A 10,648-nucleotide genomic window follows, 5' to 3' on the forward strand; every position below is an offset into this window, starting at 1 on the left:
ACTCAGAGTTACTCTTGGATTATTTCTAGAATTTATTTATACAAGAACTATTTTTATTTTTAATTGATCCTTTTGATTATTATTTATTATGTCTTTCAGTATTTCTCTTCCTTATTTTGTGAAATTTACATTCATAATGTGTGAGTAGTTCCATAACTTAATTGAGGGATGATTGAAAGAAAACCTTGAGTTGGATTACTCAAGAGAAAAATTATAATTGGGTTTATTGTTGGATCGCCCTCGAGTCATTGACACTAGTCCTTCTCAAGGGAGAGGATTAGAACTTGTGACTAGAAATAGCTTTCCAACTTGCTTGACTTTCCTCTACCTAGTAAAGGGTAACTAAGCAGAACAACCTTCAATTATCAATTAATCTTGAGAGTACTCCAACAAGAATAGGGCTTCCAACTAATCTACTCCCAGTCAAGGTTTTTATTTAAAATTACATAAATTCTCTAATTTAATTTCCTGTTTATCAACTCAAACCATTTTTGAAAACATCTGATTAATAAAGTAGCACATCTTTCTGCAACTCGTCGGGAGACGACCTGGGATTCATACTCCCAGTATTTTAAATTGTAATTTTGTGACAACCCTTCTAAATTGATAAGTGGATTTTCGGTTGGTTAAGAACTGTACTTACAACGTATCTCTTATAACATTTTCTTAACTCGCCAATTTTCGCCACGTCAATTTTTGGCGCCGTTGCCGGGGAGTTGCAATAGAGTGCTAAGTTATTGATTGAAATTTATTTATTTGCATTTTATTTTATTTTGCTACTATGAGCTACATGTTTCTTTCGTTAAATGACGCGTTCACTTCCTGATCCAAGCTTGCCAGTATTTGATCCTGAGATTGAAAGAACTATCTCACGAATAAGGCAAGCTCGGTGTCGGTTAGTCCTCTCTGAGGACGAATCTGAAGCGTCACTTGAGGAAGAAACAAGCTCCCTTTTTGCTGATTCGATTGATTTATGTGCAGGTGACATGGCAGCACCTAGAAGAATTACTATCCAGGAGGCTGGAGCCCCTAATTTCACAATGCAACCGTTTCAAGCGCATCACCCAGCAGTGGCCACAGACTTTGAAATAAAGACTACACTGCTCAATTTGATGCCTAAGTTTCATGGCTTACCTGCTCAAGAGCCTATCAAACACCTGAGAGATTTCCAAGCAGCCTGTTCTACTGTCAGGCGTGATGGTGCAGATGAAACTTCTATTCTGTTGAAAGCTTTCCCATTCTCTCTTGAGGGAAAGGAAAGAGAGTGGTACTACCCTCAACCCGCAGCAACTGTTTCTGACTGGGATACGCTTAGAAGAGAATTTTTGGAAAAATTATTTCTAGCTGAAGTTACTAATAAACTGAGGAAAGACATTTCCATGATTGTTCAGGACGAGTCCGAAACTCTCTATAAATATTGGGAGTGCTTCAACAATCTTCTGGAAGCATGCCCCCACCATATGATTGACAAGATAGTGTTGCTCGTCTACGTCACACAGGGCATTAGGCCTCAAGATAAGACCACATTAGAAAGTGCTAGCAATGGGTCTATGAAAAAGTACAAGACCACTGATGAGGCATGGCAATTGATCAGCGACTTAGCTGAATCTACTCGGAATCACAGGCAGAAACAAGGCCGCTCAAAAGCTGTTGCAGAAGTATCCTCTAGCAGAGAGACTGTTGCTCTGACTCAGAGTATATGTGAAATGACCAACTTACTGAAGCAGATGCAATTGAATCAACAACAAGTTCAGCAAGCTCAACCTTCTCCACCACAGCAAAGCCAACAGTTAGTCCCACAGAGAGTGTGTAGAATATGTGCTGATTATAGCCATTATACTGATGAATGTCCGCAGCTCCAGCAAGAAGACAACACTGTGGCAGCCACTCATAACTTCTATGACCGTCCCAATCAAGGATACAATCAAGGTGGTAGCTACAACTATGGATGGCAGGACAATTCGAACCAAGGTTGGAGAGATAATTCTAACCAAGGCTGGAGGGACAACAATAACAGAGGAGGCAGAGGTGCAATGATAACAACAACAGGCAGTAGAACCAGAACCAACCTTATAGAGCACCTCACCTGAGACAATTCCAAGGATCACAACACAACCAACAGTAGACCTCTCATATCACTTGTCCTTCTTCATCTTCTAATGATGAGTTACTACAATCTATTGATCGGAGACAACAGGCCATGGAAAACAACCTTACTTCTACTCTAAATGGTCTGAACTCTACTTTGCAAGCTCTTGTCTCACAGATTGGATCACTGAATAACTCCAATAACCAACCTTTGAGCTCTAGTGGAATCCCCTCTCAACCATTACCCAATCTAAAGGGTGGTATTAATGACATCACCCTAAGGTCCGGAACCACATTGCAAGAGAGGAATCAGGAAGAGCCAAACCCACCAGAACACGCCTCAGCTGAAGAGGTAGTGGAAATAGAAGATGTTGAGGAGGAAGAGGATATACAGGACATGGCTGAAGAAGAAGAAGCTCAATCACAGGAAGAAGCATGGTGCACGAAATTGTGATGTCCAGGCTCGAACAATCCCTGGTAATGGCTCCAAAGCTTGGTGCTTTGATCTTAATTCATAATTGTCACAACTTTGATACAACTAACCAGCAAGTGCACTGGGTCGTCCAAGTAATACCTTACGTGAGTAAGGGTCGAATCCCACGGAGATTGTTGGTATGAAGCAAGCTATGGTCACCTTGTAAATCTCAGTCAGGCGGATATAAAGTGATAATGGTGTTTTCGAATATTATATAATAAAATAGGGATAGAGATAATTATGTAAATCATTGGTAGAAATTTCAGATAAGCGAATGGAGATGCTTTTCGTTCCTCTGAACCTCTGCTTTCCTGCTATCTTCATCCAATCAGTCTCACTCCTTTCCATGGCTGGCTGTATGCAAGGGCATCACCGTTGTCAGTGGCTACATCCCCTCCTCTCAGTGAATAATATGCTCACGCACCCTGTCACGGCACGGCTATTCATCTGTCGGTTCTCGATCATGCTGGAATAGGATTCACCCTCCTTTTGCGTCTGTCACTAACGCCCAACAATCCCGAGTTTGAAGCTCATCACAGTCATTCAATCATTGAATCCTACTCAGAATACCACAGACAAGGTTTAGACCTTCCGGATTCTCTTGAATGCCGCCATCATTCTAGCGTACGCCACGAAGATTCTGGTTAGGAGATCTAAGAGATATTCATTCTAGCTTATTTCATGTAGAACTGAAGTGTTTGTCAGGCACGCGTTCATAGGGGAGAAGGATGATGAGCGTCACACATAATCATCACCTTCATCATGTTCTTGGGTACGAATGGATATCTTAGAAGCAAAATAAGAAGAATTGAATAGAAAACAGTAGTAATTGCATTAATCTTTGAGGAACAGCAGAGCTCCACACCTTAATCTATGGAGTGTAGAAACTCTACCGTATGAAAATACATAAGTGAAGGTCCAGGCATGGCCGAGATGGCCAGCCCCCTAAACGAGATCGATAGTCTCCTAAGATGAACAATGGAATAAAACTGAGACCAAAGATGGTCAAAAAGACGTCTAATACAATAGTAAGAGGTCCTATTTATAATAAACTAGTCACTAGGGTTTACATGAGTGAGTAATTGATGCATAAATCCACTTCCGGGGCCCACTTGGTGTGTGTTTGGGCTGAGCTTAAGTGTAGCACGTGCAGAGGCCATTTGTGGAGTTGAACGCCAGTTTCTGTGCCAGTTTGGGCGTTCAACTCTGGTTTTGGATCCTTTTCTGGCGCTGGACGCCAGATTTGGGCAGAAGGCTGGCGTTGAACGCCAGTTTACGTCGTCAATTCTTGGCCAAAGTATGGACTATTATATATTGCTGGAAAGCCCTGGATGTCTACTTTCCAACGCAATTTGAAGCGCGCCATTTCGAGTTTTGTAGCTCCAGAAAATCCACTTTGAGTGCAGGGAGGTCAGAATCCAACAGCATCAGCAGTCCTTTTTCAACCTCTGAATCTGATTTCTGCTCAAGTCCCTCAATTTCAGCCAGAAAATACCTGAAATCACAGAAAAACATACAAACTCATAGTAAAGTCCAGAAATGTGAATTTAACATATAAACTAATGAAAACATCCCTAAAAGTAACTAGATCCTACTAAAAACATACTAAAAACAATGTCAAAAAGCGTATAAATTATCCGCTCATCACAACACCAAACTTAAATTGTTGCTTGTCCCCAAGCAACTGAAAATCAAATAGGATAAAAAGAAGAGAATATACTACAAATTCCAAACTATCAATGAAACAGAGCTTCAATCATATGAGCGGGACTTATAGCTTTTTGCCTCTTGAATAGTTTTGGCATCTCACTTTATCCATTGAGGTTCAGAATGATTGGCATCTATAGGAACTTCAGATTTCGAATAGTGTTATTGACTCTCCTAGTTCAGTATGATGATTCTTGAACACAGCTTCTTTATGAGTCTTGGCCGTGGCCCTAAGCACTTTGTTTTCCAGTATTACCACCGGATACATAAATGCCACAGACACATAATTGGGTGAACCTTTTCAGATTGTGACTCAGCTTTGCTAAAGTCCCCAATTAGAGGTGTCCAGGGTTCTTAAGCACACTCTTTTTTTGCTTTGGACCTTGACTTTAACCGCTCAGTCTCAAGTTTTCACTTGACACCTACACGCCACAAGCACATGGTTAGGGACAGCTTGGTTTAGCCGCTTAGACCAGGATTTTATTCCTTTAGGCCCTCCTATCCACTGATGCTCAAAGCCTTGGGATCCTTTTTATTTGCCCTTGCCTTTTAGTTTTAAGGGTTATTGGCTTTTTCTGCTTGCTTTTTCTTTTTCTTTCTATTTTTTTCGCCTATTTTTTTTCTTTTTTTTTTTTTTCTGCAAGCTTTGTTCTTTGCTGCTTTTTCTTGCTTCAAGAATCATTTTTATGATTTTTCAAATTATCAAATAACATGTCTCCTAGTCATCATTCTTTCAAGAGCCAACATATTTAACATTCTTAAACAACAACTTCAAAAGACATATGCACTGTTCAAGCATTCATTCAGAAAACAAGAAGCATTATCACCACATCAATATAATTAAGCTAAGTTCAAGGATAAATTCGAAACTCATGTACTTCTTGTTCTTTTTGAATTAAAACAGTTTTTATTTAAGAGAGGTGATGGATTCATAGGACATTTATAACTTTAAGACAAAGTTACTAACTACTAATGATCATGTAATGAAGACACAAACATAGATAAGCACATAACATAGAAAATGAAAAACAGAGAGAGTAAGAACAAGGAATGAGTCCACCTTAGTGATGTCCTTGAGCTATTCTATGTCTCTTCCTTGTCTTTGCTGCTCCTCCTTCATTGCTTTTAGATCTTCTTTGATTTCATGAAGGATGATGGAGTGCTCTTGATGTTCCACCCTTAGTTGCTTCCAATAATTGTGTGGAAGAAAATGTATCCCCTGAGGTGTCTCAGGGATCTCTTGATTTGCAGTCAAATGTTCTACCACTGAGCTATAGACCCTTGATGGAAGCTTTTGTCTTCCCTTTCCTCTTTCTAGAGGCCTATCTGGCCTTAGGTGCCATCAATGGTTATGGAGAAAAACAAAAAAGCTATGCTTTTTACCACACCAAACTTAGAATGTTGCTCGCCCTCGAGCAAAAGAAGAAAGAATAGAAGAAGAAGAAGAAGATATGGAGGAGATGGATGGATGTGTGTATTCGGCCATATGGGTGGGTGAGAGATGTTGAATTTTGAAGGTAGTGGTTGTATGGATGTGAGTGGTAAATGGAAAACAGAAGGGATGATCATGAATGGGAAGAGAGATGATGAGGTAGGTGGGGATCCTGTGGGGTCCACAGATCCTGAGGTGATCCTGTGAGGTCCACAGATCTTGAGGTGTCAAGGCATTTACATCCCTGCACCAATTTAGGCATGCAAAATGCCCTTGCACACAACTCTGGGCGTTCAGCGCCAGGTTGGTGCCCATTTTGGGCGTTCAACGCCCATTTGCTGCCATTTCTGGCATTGAACGCCAGAACCATGCTTGTTCTGGGCGTTCAGCGCCAGGATGCTCCCATTCTGGGCATTCAGCGCCAGAGCTATGCTCTGTTCTGGCGTTTGAACGCCAGGCAGATGCTCCTCCAGGGTGTGATTTTTCTTCTGCTGTTTTTGATTCCGTTTTCAATTTTTATATTTATCTTGTGACTCCACATGATCATGAACCTAAGAAAACATGAAAAACAATAAAAATAAGAATTAGATAAACATTGGGTTGCCTCCCAACAAGCGCTTCTTTAATGTCAATAGCTTGACAGTGAGCTCTCATGGAGCCTCACAGATGTGCAGAGCTTTGTTGAGACTCTCCAACACCAAACTTAGAGTTTGGATATGGGAGTTCAACACCAAACTTAGAGTTTGGTTGTGGCCTCCCAACACCAAACTTAGAGTTTGACTGTGGGGGCTCTGGTTGACTCTGCTTGGAGAGAAGCTTTTTCTGCTTCCTCTCCATGGTTGCAGAGGGAGATCCTTGAGTTTTAAACACAAGGGAGTTCTCATTCCATTGAAGGAATATTTCACCTCTGTCAACATCAATCACAGCTCTTGCTGTGGCCAAGAAAGGTCTTCCTAGGATGATGGATTCATCCTCTTCCTTTCCAGTATCCAGGACTATGAAATCAGCAGGGATGTAAAGGCCTTCAACCTTTACTAACACGTCCTCTACTTGTCCATAAGCCTGTTTTCTAGAGCTGTCTGCCATCTCTAGTGAGATTTTAGCAGCTTGCACCCCATAGATTCCCAGTTTCTCTATTACAGAGAGGGGCATGAGGTTTATTCCCGAACCAAGGTCACACAGAGCCTTAAAGATCATGGTGCCTATGGTACAAGGTATTATGAACTTTCCAGGATCCTGTCTCTTCTGAGGCAATGTCAGTTGATCCAGATCACTTAGTTCATTGATGAACAAGGGAGGTTCAACTTCCCAAGTATCAATGCCAAATAATTTGGCATTCAGCTTCATGATTGCACCAAGAAACTTGGCAGTTTGCTCTTCAGTAACATCCTCATTCTCTTCAGAAGAAGAATACTCATCAGAGCTCATGAAGGGCATAAGGAGGTTCAATGGGATCTCTATGGTCTCTAGATGAGCCTCAGAGTCCTTTGGTTCCTCAGAGGGAAGCTCCTTATTGGTCACTAGACGTCCCAGGAGGTCTTCCTCCTTGGGATTCACATCCTTTCCTCTCCTCACAGGTTCGGCCATGGCGCTTATGTCAATGGCCTTGCACTCTCCTTTTGGGTTCTCTTCTGTATTGCTTAGGAGAGTACTAGGAGGGATTTCAGTGATCCTTTTACTCAGCTGGCCCACTTGGGCTTCCAGATTTCTAATGGAAGACCTTGTTTCATTCATGAAACTTACAGTGGCCTTAGATAGATCAGAGACTAGATTTGCTAAATTAGAAGCATTTTGTTCAGAGTTCTCTGTCTGTTGCTGAGTTGATGATGGAAAAGGCTTGCTATTGCTAAACTTGTTTCTTCCACCATTATTAAAGCCTTGTTGGGGCTTTTGATCCTTCCATGAGAAATTTGGATGATTTCTCCATGTTGAGTTATAGGTGTTTCCATAAGGTTCACCTAAATAATTTACCTCTGCTATTGCAGGGTTCTCAGGATCATAGGCTTCCTCTTCAGAAGATGCCTCTTGAGTACTGTTGGATGCAGCTTGCATTCCATGTAGACTCTGAGAAATCATATTGATTTGCTGAGTCAATATTTTGTTCTGAGCCAATATGGCATTCAGAGTATCAACTTCAAGAACTCCCTTCTTCATAGGCGTCCCATTGCTTACAGGATTCCTTTCAGAAGTGTACATGAACTGGTTATTAGCAACCATGTCAATGAGTTCTTGACCTTCTGCAGGCGTTTTCTTTAGGTGAATGGATCCACCTGCAGAGGTATCCAATGACATCTTAGATAGCTCAGATAGACCATCATAGAATATATCCAGGATGGTCCATTCTGAAAGCATGTCAGAAGGACACTTTTTGGTCAACTATTTGTATCTTTCCCAAGCTTCATAGAGGGATTCACCTTCTTTCTGTCTGAAGGTTTGAGCATCAGCTCTAAGCTTGCTCAGCTTTTGAGGAGGAAAGTACTTGGCTAAGAAAGCCGTGACCAGCTTATCCCAAGAGTTCAGGCTGTCTTTAGGTTGAGAATCCAACCATAATCTAGCTCTGTCTCTTACAGCAAAAGGGAAAAGCATGAGCCTGTAGACTTCAGGATCTATTCCATTAGTCTTAACAGTATCACATATCTGCAAGAATTCAGTTAAGAACTGAAAAGGATCTTCAGATGGAAGTCCATGAAACTTGCAGTTCTGCTGCATCAGAGAAACTAATTGAGGTTTCAGCTCAAAGTTGTTTGCTCCAATGGCAGGAATGGAGATGCTTCTTCCATGTAAATTGGAATTAGGTGCAGTAAAGTCACCAAGCATCTTCCTTGCATTATTATTATTTTCGGCTGCCATCTCCTCTGCCTGTTCGAAAATTTCTGAAAGGTTATCTCTGGATTGTTGTATTTTAGCTTCTCTTAATTTTCTCTTCAGAGTCCTTTCAGGTTCTGGATCTGCTTCCACAAGAATGTTCTTATCCTTGCTCCTGCTCATATGACAAGGAAGAATGGACAGAAAAATGATAATAATAATAGGGATCCTTTATACCACAGTATAGGGATCCCTTTGTGAGTGGAAGAAAAGATGGGGAGACAAAGAATGTGATGTAAAGGAAGAAATGCAACTGTACGAATGGAAGAGATGTGAGATGAGATTTTAGGATATGAATGAATAAATAGAATGAGATGGGGGAGGAATAATTTTCGAAAATTATTTTGAAAAAGAGTTAGTGATTTTTGAAAATTGGTTTTTGAAAAAAAATGATAGTATTTTTTTTTTTTCGAAACTTTTTTTTTTTGAAATCAAAAATAAAAATAAAAATAATTTAGTTAATTAAAAAGAAATTTTTGAAAAAGGGGGAGGTATTTTCGAAAATTAGAAAGGGAGAATTAGTTAGGTAGTTTTGAAAAAGTTAAGAAACAAACAAAAAGTTAGTTAGTTAGTTGAAACAAATTTTGAAAAGATAAGAAGTTAGGAAGTTAGAAAAGATATTTTGAAAAGATATTTTTGAAAAAGATAAGATAAGAAGATATTTTTGAAAAGATATGATAGGAATTAGTTTTGAAAAAGATTTGATTTTTAAAAATCACAATTAATGACTTGATTCACAAGAAATCACAAGATATGATTCTAGAACTTAAAGTTTGAATCTTTCTTAACAAGCAAGTAACAAACTTGAAATTTTTGAATCAAAACATTAATTGATTATGTTATTTTCGAAAATTATGATATAAAATAAGAAAAAGGTTTTTGAAAATTATTTTTTTGGAATTTTCGAAAATAACCATGAATTTTGAAAAAGATTTGAATTTTGAAAAAGATTTAGAAAAAGATAAGATTTTCAAATTGAAAATTTGATTTGACTCATGAGAAACAATTTGATTTTTTAAAAATTTTTGAAAAAGTCAACTCAATTTTCGAATTTGATGAGAGAAAAAGGGAAAGATATTTTTTTTTATTTTTGAATTTTTATGAAAAACATGAAAATTATGCAATGCATGAAATTTTTAGATCAAAACAATGAATGCATGCAAGAATGCTATGAATGTCAAGATGAACACCAAGAACACTTTGAATACCAAGATGAACATCATAGACACAATTTTGAAAAATTTTTAATGCAAAGAAAACATGCAAGACACCAAACTTAGAATTCTTTAATGCTTACGCACTAAGAATTCAAGAATGCATATGATAAACATGAAAAGACACAAAACAAAAAATCATCAAGATCAAACAAGAAGACTTACCAAGAACAACTTGAAGATCATGAAGAACACTATGAATGCATGAAATTTTCGAAAAATGCAAGATGCATATGCAAGTGACACCAAACTTATGATATGACTCAAGACTCAAACAAGAAACAGAAAATTATTTTTTATTTTTATGATTTTCTAAATTTTTTTGGATTTTTATTTTATATTTTTCGAAAATAGTTTTAAAAAAATAAGGATTCCAAAATTTTTAATATGAATTCTAGGAATCTTGCCATGTTAGTTAAAGCTTCAGTCCAGGAATTAGACATGGCTCACTAGCCAGCCAAGCTTTCAAAGAAAGCTCCAGTCCAAAACACTAGACATGGCCAATGGCCAGCCAAGCTGTGATATATGGAATTACATGCATTGAAGTGATTAGTTGAAGCCTCAGTCCAAAAGAATTTAGACATGGCTTTACAGCCAGCCAGGCTTCAACATGCTTCATGAAACACTAGAATTCATTCTTAAAAATTTTGAATAAAATTTTTGAAAACAATTTTTTTATATTTTTTTTTTTCGAAAACAAAGGAGAAAATTTTTGAAAGATTTTTCAAAAATTTTTGAAAATAAAACAAAAAGAAAATTACCTAATCTGAGCAACAAGATGAACCGTCAGTTGTCCAAACTCAAACAATCCCCGGCAACGGCGCCAAAAACTTGGTGCACGAAATTGTGATGTCCAGGCTCGAACAA

The 10,648-nt window shown here is 38.7% G+C and overlaps 1 non-coding gene across 1 annotated transcript; it reads left to right on the forward strand.

Annotated features, from left to right (window-relative positions):
- The first annotated feature begins 8,048 nt into the window (after positions 1 to 8,048).
- Positions 8,049 to 8,156, forward strand: LOC148550507 (small nucleolar RNA R71). Its single transcript, XR_015893890.1, has one exon. It is a non-coding gene; the product is annotated as a small nucleolar RNA R71 (small nucleolar RNA).
- The last annotated feature ends 2,492 nt before the right edge of the window (positions 8,157 to 10,648 follow it).

Source organism: Arachis ipaensis, chromosome B7 (assembly GCF_059453495.1).
Source record: "Arachis ipaensis isolate K30076 ecotype BB chromosome B7, ASM5945349v1, whole genome shotgun sequence".
Classification (NCBI taxonomy): Eukaryota; Viridiplantae; Streptophyta; class Magnoliopsida; order Fabales; family Fabaceae; genus Arachis; species Arachis ipaensis.